This window comes from Odocoileus virginianus, unplaced genomic scaffold, assembly GCF_023699985.2.
Source record: "Odocoileus virginianus isolate 20LAN1187 ecotype Illinois unplaced genomic scaffold, Ovbor_1.2 Unplaced_Scaffold_1, whole genome shotgun sequence".
Classification (NCBI taxonomy): Eukaryota; Metazoa; Chordata; class Mammalia; order Artiodactyla; family Cervidae; genus Odocoileus; species Odocoileus virginianus.
Window position 1 is genome coordinate 10,601,333 of NW_027224263.1, and position 15,068 is coordinate 10,616,400.

Here is a 15,068-nt window from a genome sequence, read left to right on the forward strand (position 1 = left end):
CCCAGATAAGTCATGAAATTGACCAAAGATTCAAGTTTGAAACAGTGTACAGCAGACTGTTGGTTATCCCCCAATATCTATGCTTCTCTTCTTATACAGTAATAATAATTTTAGCTGGGCACATGGCCACATAGCTAAGGACCACATTTTCCAGACTCCTTTGCAGCTAGGTGACACCACATGACTAAGGGCTAGCCAATGGGATATTTATGGAAGTGCTGTAGGAAACTGCTATGTTATATCCTTACATGTAAGGAGTCTCCTTTCTCCTGCCCCTTTTCCCAGCCCATCAGTTGGAATGAGGATGTAATAGTGAGTTACAGTAGCCATCTAGGATCACCAGATGGAAGCTGCTTACTAAGGTGGCAGAGCAAGAAAACAGAAGGAGCCTGAGTACATGGTAATTGAGCAACCACCATCTGACCCTGAATTGCCTACCTGGACTGATATGTGAGAAAGAAATATTTCGTTAAAGGCACTGGATGGCGGGGGGGTGGGGTGGGGGGCATCCGTTACAGCAGCTTAACTTGTATCCACATGAATACACAGTGAAATTCAAAATTGGGTCTAATGACATATATATATAGTGGTGGTGGTGGTGGTTTAGTCACTAAGTCATGTCTGACTCTTGCGACCCCATGGACTGTAGCCCGCCAGACTCCTCTGTCCATGGGATTTTCCAGGCAAGAATACTGGAGTGGGTTGCCATTTCCTTCTTCAGGGGATCTTCCCGACCCAGGGATCAAACCCCAGTCTCCTGCATTGCAAGCAGATTCTTTACTGACTGAGCTACCAGGAAGTCCATATGTATCTATATCTATATGTCTGAATCACTTAGCTCTATACCAGGAACTAACAAGATGTTGTTTTGTCAACTATATTGTCAACTATACGTCAATAAAAAAATAAATTTAAAAATTGGATCTAACAGACTTAAGAACTGTACATACATACCAGTAACACCAGACTGAATTTAAAAAGGAGTTCTATAATTCACATCTTTCAAGTTTAAGTGAGAGTGTATAGGTTATCAGAATGTAACTGTGCTAAAACAACTTAAAGTAGTATATGTGAACAGAAGGCAAAATGAGTTATCAACATAAATCACCTAAATAACGTGGTTTCAATAGTGGAGCCATAGGCTCATGGTAACCCAGGGACCGAAGCCGCATCTCTTAATGTCTCCTGCATTGGCAGGCAGGTTCTTTAGCACTAGCACCACCTGGGAAGCCCTTAGAAGCCATAGATCTAACCAAATAGTGGAAATCTCAGTTACTTTTGCAAAGAAGTCACATTTTAAAAACAACCACTAGGTGCCCTTCAAATCATGTCACGGAAGCTAGCTATTCCTATACACGTCCTTTGGCAGCTCGTATTGCCACTAAATATATTTCTCCAATTGAATGCTAAATGATCATGGTCACAACTGTAATTTTATAATTTTCATTTGAGTCACTGGAAAGGGATACAGTTAACAACCTAGGAGCTACTTTGGGCATACAAAGAAAGAACAAGGATTTATAACTAAAGGAAGCACTTCAGCCTGATGGAGCTGGAGGCTAGTTTTCCTCTTCCTCATTGTAGTTATGACTGACTCCCATCAAAGAGTATCAAGAGGGCTTCCCAGGTGGCTCAGTGGAAAAGAATCCGCCTGCCAATGCTGGAGGCACAAGAGACGCAAGTTCAATCCCTGAGTCGGGAAGATCCCCAGGAGAAGGAAATGGCAACTCACTCCAGTACTCTTGCCTGAGAATCCCATGGACAGAGGAGCCTGGTAGGCTACAGTCCATGGGGTTGCAAAGAGTCAGACATGACTAAGTGCATGCACACCCCCACCCCAGGTGTTTCCACAGCTCTTGAGGAGAACAAAGACAGCAAATAGGATACTGTGATTGCCTCTGAGAATGAAGACGGAACTTGGCCTTGTTCACCACTACATCCCCAAGATGTGGGTCTGAAGGTACTTCACTAATTTTTCTTGAATGAATTGATATGAAATGTCTCATTTCTTCTCATCAGATATGATGCTGCCCTACATACTAAGGCTAATTAGAGTCATTGAGTCTCCCCTATTTGCAAATAAAGCAGATTCATCTTCAAAACAGGTAGATGGAAATAACCTGTACTTAGAGCCACTCTAAATCGTTTAAGAGTCTAAACCATTTTTGGCACTAAGTTAAGCAGAAAATCACACTATTGTCAAGTAATAGTTTTTGCAATACACTGTAATGGGTTCATTTCTTAAAATCAATGAATGACATCTCCAGTTAAAGAAAACTCAATTTGCACATTACTCTAGATCCTCTTTTCTAAATGGTGTGATACTTTCTCATTCAAAATGACTCTCAAAGCAGACCAATCTGGCTTGCCTTAAACAATCAGGTTTCTAACCCCTTTCCACATAGCTCAGTATCCTAATAGCATAATAATAAAAATAGTAATGAAAAAGATACCAAGTTTCCTAAATCAAAATTCCTAAACTGAACATTTTAATTTCACAGTACCTGATTCCTTGATCCCTATTAATCTCTGTGATGAAGATATGCTTCTACCTAGTTATCATAAAGGTGCACTTAGGTGTTCTTCCAGGGACAGCAGTGTCATCCTGTCTGATTCTCTCCTATGCACTAGCAATAAGATCACCCACTGCTGCCATGCATAAAGAGCAGAGATCCATGCACAGCAATGAAAAATATACTTCAGGTTCATAGTAAGCCATTTTGAGTGAACCAAGGCACTTTAGCCTCAAGTGAAGCTACTTGGAGCCCTGAACAGAAATTCAACTCGGGACTTCCCTGGTGGTCCAGTGGCTAAGACTCCATGCTCCCAATGCAGGGGCCTGGGTTCAATTCCTGGTCAGGGAACTAGATCCCACATGCAGCAACTAAGAGTTCACATGCCACAACTAAGACCCAGCGCAGCTGAATGAAAAATAAACATTTAAAAAAAATTCAACTCAGATACATAATAAGCATAGAAAAATACGAAAAAAGTTTTAAAAGACATTTCAAAACTGTTCTGAAAGAAAAAGTAGCAAAGATGAATCCAAGATTAACTCATTTTAAAAGACACCTATGCTCTTCAAGACATCTGATTATGTCCACAGATTATTTTTAATAATAAAAAATATACAGCTATTCTTCAGCCTGAAAGGTAACACTGACTCTACCCTATTACTATAATGAACTGGGAACAGCCCCTCCCTCCCACACTACGCTCACAGATATTTGGTTTAATAACTCCCACTAGAAAGGAGCTTTCCCAGTGGCTCAGCAGGTAAAGAATCCACCTGCAATACAGGAGACACAGGAGACTCGGGTTCGATCCCTGGGTCAGGAAGATCCCCTGGAGCAGGAAATGGCAACCCACTCCAGTATTCTTGCCTGGAGAATCCTATGGACAAAGGAGCCTGGTGGGCTACAGTCCATAGGGTCACAAAGAGTTGGACAAGACTGAAGTGACTGAGCATGCACTAGACAGAAACATAGTACTTGACTATAACAACTGACTATATTTTGGTGAAGTCTGAGTGGCTGAAAAATCATTTTAGATTTTTTCAAAATATTCCAACTATTTCACAATATCCATATATAATATGCAATGTATTTTATTATTCTTTTATTTTTATTTTTTTGGCTGTTTTGCACAGCTTGCAGGACCTTAGTTCCCTGACCAGGGATCAAACCCTGGCCCAAGGCAGTGGAAGTGTAGTCCTACCCACTGGATCATCAGGGAATTCCCAGGCAATATATTTTATAAGAACTTTTCTATAACACGTCACCCCAGTACTATACTCTAGCAAAAACCAACAAACCTGTTGCTTTTATCTCCACCATCTATGTCAGGCGTAACTTTTGGAAATATTTTTTTAAATGCCAGTGTATACACATAAAATTTCTTAGGCATCCCTGGCTCCGGCCCATTATAAAAGCACACACAGATAGGGTGGGAGGGGGGTTCAGGATGGGGACACATGTACATCCATGGCTGATTCATGTCAATGTATGGCAAAAATCACTACAATACTGTAAAGTAATTAGCCTCCAATTAAAATAAATTTTTTTTAAAAAGCACACAGACAAGGGAGGAGTTATTCACATGAGCGAGTTTAGCAGCTTTATTTGTAAATAAAAATCTGGCTTAGTTATGTAGTACTAATACCAAGTACATTTGTGATAAATACATAATGAGCAGATTTATATCATCAATTTGGGCTGAGAATGCCAAATCAGATAAATACAGAATCCTTTGAGAGATCAGTCACTGATCAAAATGAAATGAAAACAAGGCATCCTCTAGCAATTTGGAGCTAGACAACACAAAACAGCAGCAGATCTGTGTTATGCTGAGCACAGCTCTAGACCATTTTGATGGGAAAGCAGAAGTGCCAACAGGCACACTACCTCCAGCCCCTTCGTGGCCACATTTGTTTCAAAGCACAGATTTCTCTTTTGGGGGTGATGAAAGTATTCTAAAACTGACTGTGGTGATGGTTGCACAATCTGTGAATATACTAAAAACCACTGAATTGTACATTTTTAATGGGTGAACTGTATGGTAGTTGAATTAGAGCTCAATAAAGTTGTTCCCTATTTTTAAAAACATGTTTGTGGTGCAAAATGTTGCACATAAAAACATAAAAAGGGCTGCCAATATAAAGGATTCTGAATTAGATTTACCCTCAAATTTTTTCCCACTTCAAATAAACATGTATATAAACTCACATACACCTGCACACACATACACACACGCACATGCAATATACAGGTACAATGCTTTGGGTATTAAAATGTCAGAACACTTTCCTTATTTTTCAGTAAAATCCTCTTCAAAAGTATCTTACTTAAAATGCCTTGGAACTTTAATACCCAACTCTGAACACACCTCTAGATTTCTGCAGAATGTCTTCTAATATGCCTTATTTAGCTATCATACTCTTATATAATGCTCCTGTCAGAGAGAGAGAATAAAAGAAAAGGCTGTGGTTCAAAAGCACAGACTCTAAAACTAGACTACATGGATTTTAATGCTACTAGTTTTACTGATTAGGTATGTAACCCTGGGATTGCTATCTAACTTCTCTCTGCCTCAGTTTTCTCAACCGTAAAATGGGGATAATAATAGCCCGTCTGCATTCTGTGGTTTCAATGTGTCAGTGTATACACTGCACTTACAGTGGTGCCATACTCACAGTATTGTAATACCACTATAAATTATTATTGACTGGCATTAGTATTATTAATAGTATTGGCTGGTATCAGGTTGCTGCATGTTGTCTGTTGCCTTTGCTAGGGTAAAGTGGTAAAGTCACTCAGCTGTGTCCGACTCTTTGCAACCCCACAGACTGCAGCCCGCCAGGCTCCTCTGTCCATGGGATTCTCCAGACAAGAATACTGGAGTGGGTTGCCATTTCCTTCTCCAGGGGATCTTCCCAACCCAGGGGATCGAACTCGGGTCTCCTGCATTGCAGACAGATGCTTTACCGTCTGAGCCACCAGGGGAACTCAATCACTAGGGTAGTGGATACATTTTCTCCCTCCTAACAGAATGCTTTACATATAATTACTCCACGATTGCTTCCTCAGAATGTTTAAACATCACACCTGTATGACACCAAACACACTTAGAAAATTTCATAATAAATACAAAACTCGTTTTGATAAATGTCAGATTGTGCCAGTACATGTGCAGACCTAGAATAATGGTTGGCATCTCCACTGCTGAAGTTTTGGTTCACCCTGTCAATTGAAAGACTAGAGATATGAAAGGATCCTTTAGTTTTCTATATCATTACTGGAAAAGCACTAAGTTACAACCAAGGGCCCTACATTCTGCTCCTAGATCCCTCTTAGACAACGTGACCTTCTGCCAAATCACTTAGCAGAGTAAATACATCCACTGGAGTAAATAAAATAAGGAAAACTGACCATGCTTCAAAAAAAAGATGCTCTAAATAAAGGAAGGCATTATCTTTAATACTGAGCTCACTCCCTGAGGGTAGAGTAAGTCTAATTTTTGAAATGAACTTTTGAACATCTTCATGTTCAAACCTGATGCTGCTGCTGCTGGTAATAAATGCAGGTAAAGCTGGTAATAAATAATATATCTCATTAGTGTGGTGAGCTACACTTTTCAGCACTTGAATGTACATTATTGTGATTATCAACACAAAACCCTGTGAATAGACAGCAATGAGTTTCCTGGTTCTTTCCCATCTGTGCACTTACAGCATTCCATAAGCAAGTCCACTACCCAAGAGACATCTGTCTCCTCACGTGTCTGACACGGCAACCAAAGGAGAATGCTGGAAGGTGGAAGAGCAGGCACCTTGCCTTCAGGTACTTCCAACTCAAAAGATGAGAGCCACTCTGCAACACCTGAAGCTGCTCTCAATAATTTAAACTGAGACATTCACTTATCAAAACTGCTATTGAACTGTTATCATTTTTAAGGTAAAAGTTATTTGAGGTAATAAGTTATTACTTTAAAACTTTAAGTAATACTTAATTACTTAAAAGCTTAAGTTTAAAAACTTAATTACTTAAAAACTTTAAAAGTTTAAGGTAATAAGTTATTACTTGATTTGTTGCTAGAGTAACTATTATAAAAGCTTAGGATAACCATAACAACTCCAAAGCAATAGAACACATTATTCAAAAATACCCTCTTCCCAGTAGTTGAACTACTATGAGTCTTTCAATATTTTCTACTTTGAGGGCTTGAAATCTGGAACAGAGATAAATCAGGGAAATATATTACCTCTCGGATTATCAGAACAAAAGTTTACATGTTTAAAAGACAACATTGCTTGCAGTGCACATTTTCCTGTACCTCTGTTTCCCTTCAAAATGGAGATTAAAATGTAAATCCTATTAAGCTCAACAGTATTGTATTTATGTATGTGCTGTGCTTAGTCACTCAGTCATGTCTGACTCTTTGCGGACCCCATGGACTGTAGCCCACCAGGCTCCTCCATCCATAGGGATTCTCCAGGCAAGAACACTGGAGTGGGTTGTCATGTCCTCCTCCAGGGGATCTTCCCAACCCAGGAATCAAACCCAGGTCTCCCGCACTGCAGGCAGATTCTTTACTGTCTGAGCCTCCAGGGAAGCCCATATTTATGCATATATGGGGTCAATCATATTTTAAAACTGACATTTTCCTCGCATTCAAAGTGTTGTCATCTTTGAATAAATAATAAGCCAAGCATTTACCACAAACTCTCTTATCTGCCAGAAAACTAGTGCTACGTCTAAATGGTCTCAGTTCAGTTCAGTTCAGTTGCTCAGTTGTGTCCGACTCTTTGTGACCCCATGGACTGCAGCATGCCAGGCTTCCCTGTCCATCACCAACTCCAGGAACCTACTCAAACTTATATCCATTGAGTCAGTGAGCCATCCAACCATCTCATCCTCTGTTGTCCCCTTCACCTGCCTTCAATCTTTTCCCAGCATCAGGGTCTTTTCCAATGAGTCAGTTCTTCGAATCAGGTGGCCAAAGTATTGGAGCTTCAGCATCAGTCCTTCCAATGAATATTCAGGACTGATTTCCTTTAGGATGGACTGGTTGGATCTCCTTGCAGTCCAAGGGACTCTCAAGAGTCTTCTCCAACACCACAGTTCAAAAGCATCATGTTCAGAAAATAGCATTCTCGCTGGGATGAAGGCAGTATCAAGGAAAGATGCAACTTTTCCCTTAGATTTCTGGTTCATACGGAATGTCAAAGTTCCAAGAGTTTTAACCAGTTAGGCTATCAACCTACTAAAAGAGACAATCATAACTATATCTACTATGTGGCTTGAACTGGGCTCAGCACTTTATATGCACTCTCTCACTTAATCCTTACAACCAACAGATGAAGTTGCTTATAGAGGAGGCAAACAAGGCTCAGAAAGGTAAACAGAGCTGCCCCAGATTACACTGCCAACAAAAGGCAGAGTTGGGATTTGAATCCCAGCCTGAGATTCCCAGGCCAAAGATCTTAACCACTGAATTCTACAGCCTTCCCACTGAGAGACAGACAAGAGCGGGACAGAAAACTTGGTTGAAATGAAGCATTCTTTAGAAATAAGTGAGACTACGAAGCAAAGCACTACAACTCTCTTACTCTCTTCTCCTGAAAAGACTATAAATGCATGTCATGCAGAGACTATAAGGACCATTCCTTTAATCACCCCTCTATACCCAGGTCCTTATGATCTTCTGGCAGTAACACATTATAAGTTCAGGCCACGGGAATTGTCATGCAATAGCACTAAGAAGGGTGGGACAGCAATAATAAAAACAAGCTGAAAGATATTACTCTTAGACTTACTCCATTCACGTTCACCCCCTTTCTTCACTTGCTTTTCTCTCCATCTTTCTCATCTGGAGGAAAGCAAATCACTGCTTTGTAACAGGCACACCTCTGATGCACTGCCTGCCCCTTTTCAAAACCACCTCAAACTCCAGGAACCTTTTATCAACCTCAAAAGCACATAAGCCGTGATAATTTCCCACTACTATTAAATATTTCAATAGCCAGCAAATGGCAATATCATTTGTACAGTGAATGTATTACAAACGAAAGCAGCTTTAAAAAAAAAATTTAGTTGCACTGGGTACCTGCAGCACGTGGGTTCAGTAGCTGCAGAGTGCAAGCTCTAGAGCGCAGGCGCAGTAGTTGTGCTTAGTTGCTCTGTGGCATGTGGAATCTTCCCAGACCAGGGATTGAACCCGTGTCCCCTGCATTAGCAGGCAGATTCTTATCCACTGCACCACCAGGGAAGCACTGAAAGCAGCTTTAAAGTTAGCAAAACTGAACTTCCATCAGTGACACAGGCGAGTGTACACAGAATGGGGCAAAGCTTCAATCCCATCAATTCTAACACTTTTCTTCTGAAGACAGGAGTCCCTTGGCCGGCCCTTCACTATCAATCATAGCTACTACCCCTCAACATTAGGACCTCAGTTAGCACCTGACACGTTTTAAGATTTAGGTCATTTTCAAACAACCAGAGTGTTTCCTTGAACTAAAAGAAATTATACAATATGGGGGGGTGGGGAGGGAGAGAAATGGATGTTTATTGCCTTTTCTGATGTACCCTGGTGGCTCATTGGTAAAGAATCCACCTGCCAATGCAGGAGATGCGGGTTTGATTCCTGGATTGGGAAGATTCCCCTGGAGAAGGAAATGGCAACTCACTCCAATATTCTTGCCTGGGAAATCACATGGACAGAGGAGCCTGGTGGGTTACAGTCCACGGGGTCACAAAAGAGTCGGACACGACTGATCAACTAAACAACAATTACCTTTTCTGTAGGTTATCACAGGATTTTAAGGCTATGAAAATGTATGGGTATTTGACTAAAGGAACAGACTCAAAGGGCACAGAGTGACCTCAGTGTTTTTCAAAGGGTCACCCCAGGGTTATCACAGCTACCCTTACAGGCAGCCTTTCTCTGAAGTATTCGGTTTTACCTTAAAATTTTTATCATGAATACTGCATTCTAAAGCACAATGTATTTGAATTTCTTCTAAATCTTTGTGTATAATAAATGCTCTAATGGGACTTCCCTGGTGGTCCAGTGGCTAAGACTCCACACTCCCAATGCAGGGGACCTGGGTTTGATCCCTGATCAGGGAACTAGATCCTACATGCCCCAAGGAAGACCTGGCAGAACCAAATAAATAAAAAATATATTTTAAATAAATAAATAAATGCTCCAAGAAAACACCAGCTGCTTTATTTTGTAGCTCCTACTACATACACACTATCATGTCACCACCCTGCTTATCCAGTATACCCAGTGTGCTCCAGATAGATGGAAAGAGCACTGGACAGAGATTCCATGTGTGTGAACAAGTGCATTGCCAGGAATATAAGTTACTTCCTAAGTATTGACAGTTGTTTAATGAATAGGCAGAATGGCTTTGAGGACTAGTTTTCAAAATTTAAGAACATTCCAGAAAAAACCTTTTGAGACACTTTATACTCTGAAATCCGCAAAAGAAAAAGGACAAAGGAAATATACCAATTATGATTTACAAATATTGATAAAGGAGAACAATAAAAAACATATTTTGCTTAGTTTAGGTGGAAGGAAAAAGCTGCCAGGATGTCATATAGAGATCATATTGTAGGGAGTAGGGAGTAGTTAGGGCAACTAAAAACCAGTTCCATTTAGGGAATACTAAAACGAGTTTTCCACTGACTCTTGTGTTTTCCTTTGTACATTTTAATGATTTCCAACTTACAGAGGAAAATAAGGGATTGTAATGGACACCTGTGTTCCTGTGTAACCATGCATGATGCTGCAACTACTGAAGACCAGGAACCATGCCTCATTTGTTTCATACCTTTCTCTGGCTTTTAATACAGATTTCTATATACATGAAGAGTTCAAGAAATGTTTAACAACTGCACAGAATAAGTGTCTAATCATATTAGATTCTTAACTGCATCCTTTCCACTAACCCCCCCTCAAAAGACTCGCCCTAAAGAAGCATGCGTTGTTTTAAATAACAAAAGAATAAATACTTTTACTGGTACTAGATGAAAGACTATTGAAAGACTGGGGTCTTGGCTCCCTTCAATCACGTGACCCAGCCATATCTGTTTTCCTATGATAAAATGAGGCTCATACAGCCGGCCTTCTATCCAGAGTTGTTGCATGAATAAATCAGCATATATTTACATGGTAACCATTGTGAGAGAGGTATTGGGAAGGATAAAACAGCATATTTACCTCCCTAATCCCAACCAACAGCAATGACTTACTTCGTGCAAGGCCTTGATTTAAGCACTTTTGTGTAAGGTATACAATCCCTTATCTGAAAACCTTGGTGCCACATGTGTTTCCAAATTCAAAAATGTCCAGACTTTTAGGTAGGCAGTAACCTGCATATCCCTGGAGAAGGAAAAGGCTACCCACTCCAGTATTCTGGCCAGGAGAATTCCATGGACTATATAGTCCATGGGGTCGCAAAGAGTCGGACACAACTGAGCGACTTTCACTTTCACTTCAACCTGCATATATGATATATTATGTAATACCTCAGCAAGGTCTGAGGCACTGCCCCATAAACACATTACTAGTGCTACAACAAAACCAAATAAATATTAACATTAAATAGAATAAAAGCTATCAAATACCCTCACATCGGTTTAAGTCAAATTTTGTCACCACCTGAGTTTTGGCACCTAACTTATCAAATTAAATTTTCATCACACCCTTTTAATTAAAAATTGCAAGTAACAAATTTTAGATGTAACTAACTCATTTAATCCTTCTAAGTACTCTAAGAAGGAAGTTATCTTATTCGTATTCTACAGATGAAAACTATTAGGTATAGAGAGGTTAACTCACACAGTAATCCCCAGCAAGTAAGACTCCTAGCCTGCACTGGAACCCAGACAGCCAAGCTCCACAGTTGTGCTCTTAACAACTATGATCTATGGCCTCTCTCAGAAACTGCTTGATGGCACCAGACAAACATGTGATAAGTTAAAACAGTGATAAACAATCAAGTATCTAAAACAATAATAGGAAAAACGGCACAAAGCAGCATTTATTCCTTATTCAACAACTATTTATAGAGGATATACCACATGCCAGGTCTTCCGGAGATGATGACACATGAACCAGACAAGGTTCATGCAGGTTGCCTTCATGCAGCCAGAGCCCAGTGGGGAAATAGCCCAGCATCAAATAAAGACGATTATGACATGCATGATGGTTAAGTGTGTAGGACTGCTGTTCACATCCAGAGGAGGAGAGCAGGTCGGGGTCAGGGGTAATAGGATATAAAATTTGAACTGTTCCTTGACTAGCATTGGGATTTGCAAGGACAGAAAGGAAAAGAGAGGGCTTTTGAAATGGCTGATGGCATGGCATCCATTCAAAAGGCCGATACTGTGCACCTACTCCATGCCAAGAATAAGGCTAAGCACAAAAGTTCCAAACTAGGTAAAATCCATTTAAACCAACAGAGGATTTCTTGTTAAGAGACTAAGAAGGACAATTGGGGTAGTAGGCCTATGTCCTATCATGTAGAGAAGGCAATGGCAACCCACTCCAGTACTCTTGCCTGGAGAATCCCAGGGACAGCAGAGCCTGGTGGGCTGCTGTCTATGGGGTCGCACAGAGTCAGACACGACTGAAGCGACTTAGCAGCAGCAGCAGTAGCAGTCCTATCATGGCGAATCCTTGAGTGTTAAGTTGAGGAGTTGGAATTTGACCCTGCAGGAGTCACTGAAGGTTATTTGGCAGGTTTCTGCTTCACAATATTCAGATTTATCCCTATGGAATGTCAATGACTATCTGCATTCTTATTTGGGGCCAATTAGACCTCCAAGCTGGATTGCCTTCAAGCAAGAGCTCAGGGCAACAAAATAAATACCAAGTGTAAATTCATTTAATCCTCAAGGAATAGAGAAAACTCTAATCTCTCAAAGAATAAAGGTAGGCAATTTGAAAACATTGGAGAAGGCCTTCTCCCACAGAGTCCAAAATTCTGTTCTGTACATCTGTGTCTCTTTTTCTGTTTTGCATATATGGTTATCGTTACCATCTTTCTAAATTCCATATACATACATTAGTATACTGTATTGGTCTTTATCTTTCTGGCTTACTTCACAACAGCTAAAGGAAAGTGGCAAGCTCCTCTTAAAATCCCAAAGGCCATTGCTAAAACCTAAGTTATTTCTTCACATGCAAATGAAATTTCCAACCTTCCAAAGTATATTTCCATGAGAAAAAAAAAATTTACAATTCTTTATTTTACTATATTTCTTTATTTGGCTGTGTCCCGGGTGGCACAGTGGTGAAGAATCCGCCTGCCAATGTAGAGATGCAAGGGTTCAATCCCTGGGTTGGGAAGAGCTCTTGGAGTAGGAAATGGCAACCCACTCTGGTATCCTTGCCCAGAAAATTCTATGGACAGAGGAGCCTGGCAGGCTACAGTCCTCGGGGTCACAAAGAGTAGGACATGACTAAGCGTGGGTGTGTGCGCGCGCACACACACACACAAACACTGGGTCTTAGTTGCAGCATATGGGGTCTAGTTCCCTAACCAGAGATCAAACCCAGGCCTCCAGAACTGGGAGCACAGGGTCTTAGCCACTGAGTCATCAGGGAAGTCCCAAACAAATTCTTAAGTTGAACGATGATCTGATCTTTAATGAGGCTGGTGACAACTTACCGCAGGGCTCTGGTGGACAATGTGACAGTACAAACTCAATTGCTTCATAACTTACTCACCTTGAAGTTCCCATCCCCTTACTCCCTTATCTAAGCAGAGAGAAAGAAGTCAATTACCTATTTTATACATATCAGAGATTTTCATTCTCTTAAACAATTGAGTAGCTAAGATATTCTATTTACCCTCTGCAAAACAAATTTTATTTACATGCACTAATTTTTTTTTCAGTCATTGACCTTCCACAGAAAAGTAGGTAACAAAGACTCTCCAATGGTTTCCCGCTATTTTTGAGAATCAAATTATTTCTGACTCTGTAGGCCCTGCATTACCTATTACTGACTCCTTCCAGGCTCCCTAACTCCTTTAAAGCTCACTAGGTTCCATCCACCCTGGCTTGTTTTCTGTTCTTCAAATATCTCAAGTTTGTTTTTCTGCCTCAAGGTCTTGGCTCTTACTTTTCTCTCAGCTCTTGATGAGGTAAGCTGACAAGGTAAGAGCGATCTCTCTTCTTTCACATCTTTGTCCAAAGGTCACCTTTGGAAAGGGTGGCCTTTCCAAACCACCCTTGCTAAAAAGGCCCTTCCCAGTTCTCCATCTCATAGTATTTCCACCATTGTTCTCACCACCGTCTATAAGGATCTTCATTTGTTTCCTTACCTACTGTCCATACTCTCTGGTGGAATATAGTCTCCGTGAGACTCCAGAAGATCAAGGATTACACCTCTTATAATTTACCATTGTGGCTAGCACAGGGCCTGGCAAATAGAAGGTTCCCAACAGATTTTGTAAAATAAATTAAATGAATGAAGAATATATTTAAGAGCTGACTGCTATGAATGTCAGTAACTTGAGAAAACCTTTTCATCTAATTTTGAGATGTTTTCTCTAGAGTTGTTCATTTTTCAAAATTCTTTCTACATTTTTTTCCCGAGATCTGAGGATACCTGACAAGTCGTTGTGCTAGTTCACGGCAAGAAAAATATTCCAGTTCCAACCAATGGATTTAAGAGAAGAAAATACTTCAAGGAGATTGTAGCAGTTTATTAAACATCAATAAAATCAAACAATTTAAAAAAATTGGTTAGTCTCATTTCACTAATGTAAGTCAAATTACATGAAGAAAAGTAATTTAAAATGTAAAGAAATGAAAAAGAGAATTCAGCAGCAAAGTGCAATTATGTTCAATTATGTTTACTAACATCGGAAATATCCAGTTTGATAACTCGTGGATGTACCAGGTGGGTTATCAAACACATTTTGAGTAAGAGTCTAAAGATTCAGAGCAAAATGCCTAAGACAAACTCATATCCACCTTTATTTTTTTCTGGCAAACATAAATAGTTCATATTAGGGCAATCTTAGCTTAGACCTAGTATCAGTAATAATTACAAAAGGAAAAAAAAATGACATAGTAATATAAACTCTTTTCTTTGAAACAGTTGGCAAGTTTGTGTATCTTTCCAGAAAGGGTTGCCAAGAAAATTACAGATTTAGAAGGGTAGGCCTATTGGTATAAATCCCCTTTCCCAAGTATATCCATTTTTCAAAAGAACTAAAGAGAAGTCAGAAATTTACCAAATGAATGAGGGAAATTACAGATCAACTGAAAGCCATATAACTAAACTGATGATCAGTTAATATTTATATTAACTTTAATATAAATATTCTTTAATATTCTTGTGAAAACCACTTTCCTCAGAGCATCACCATAAACTTGATACTGTCACACCACCCTTTCTTAAAAGGTGCTTATAAAAATGGCAGATTAAAAGCACTGGGAATTTGAGGCTCTTATTTATCTGTTTTAAAGATACACCATTTGATGTTGCAGCAGAAACAACATGCATTGTCTCATGGCCAAAAAAAATGCTCCCAGGACAGTGAA

The 15,068-nt window shown here is 39.9% G+C and overlaps 1 protein-coding gene across 9 annotated transcripts in view; it reads right to left on the reverse strand.

Moving 5' to 3' along the window:
- The window catches only part of KLHL13 (kelch like family member 13), a 189,496-nt gene that overhangs the window by 171,918 nt on the left and 2,510 nt on the right, over positions 1-15,068 (reverse strand). The window lies entirely within an intron of this gene.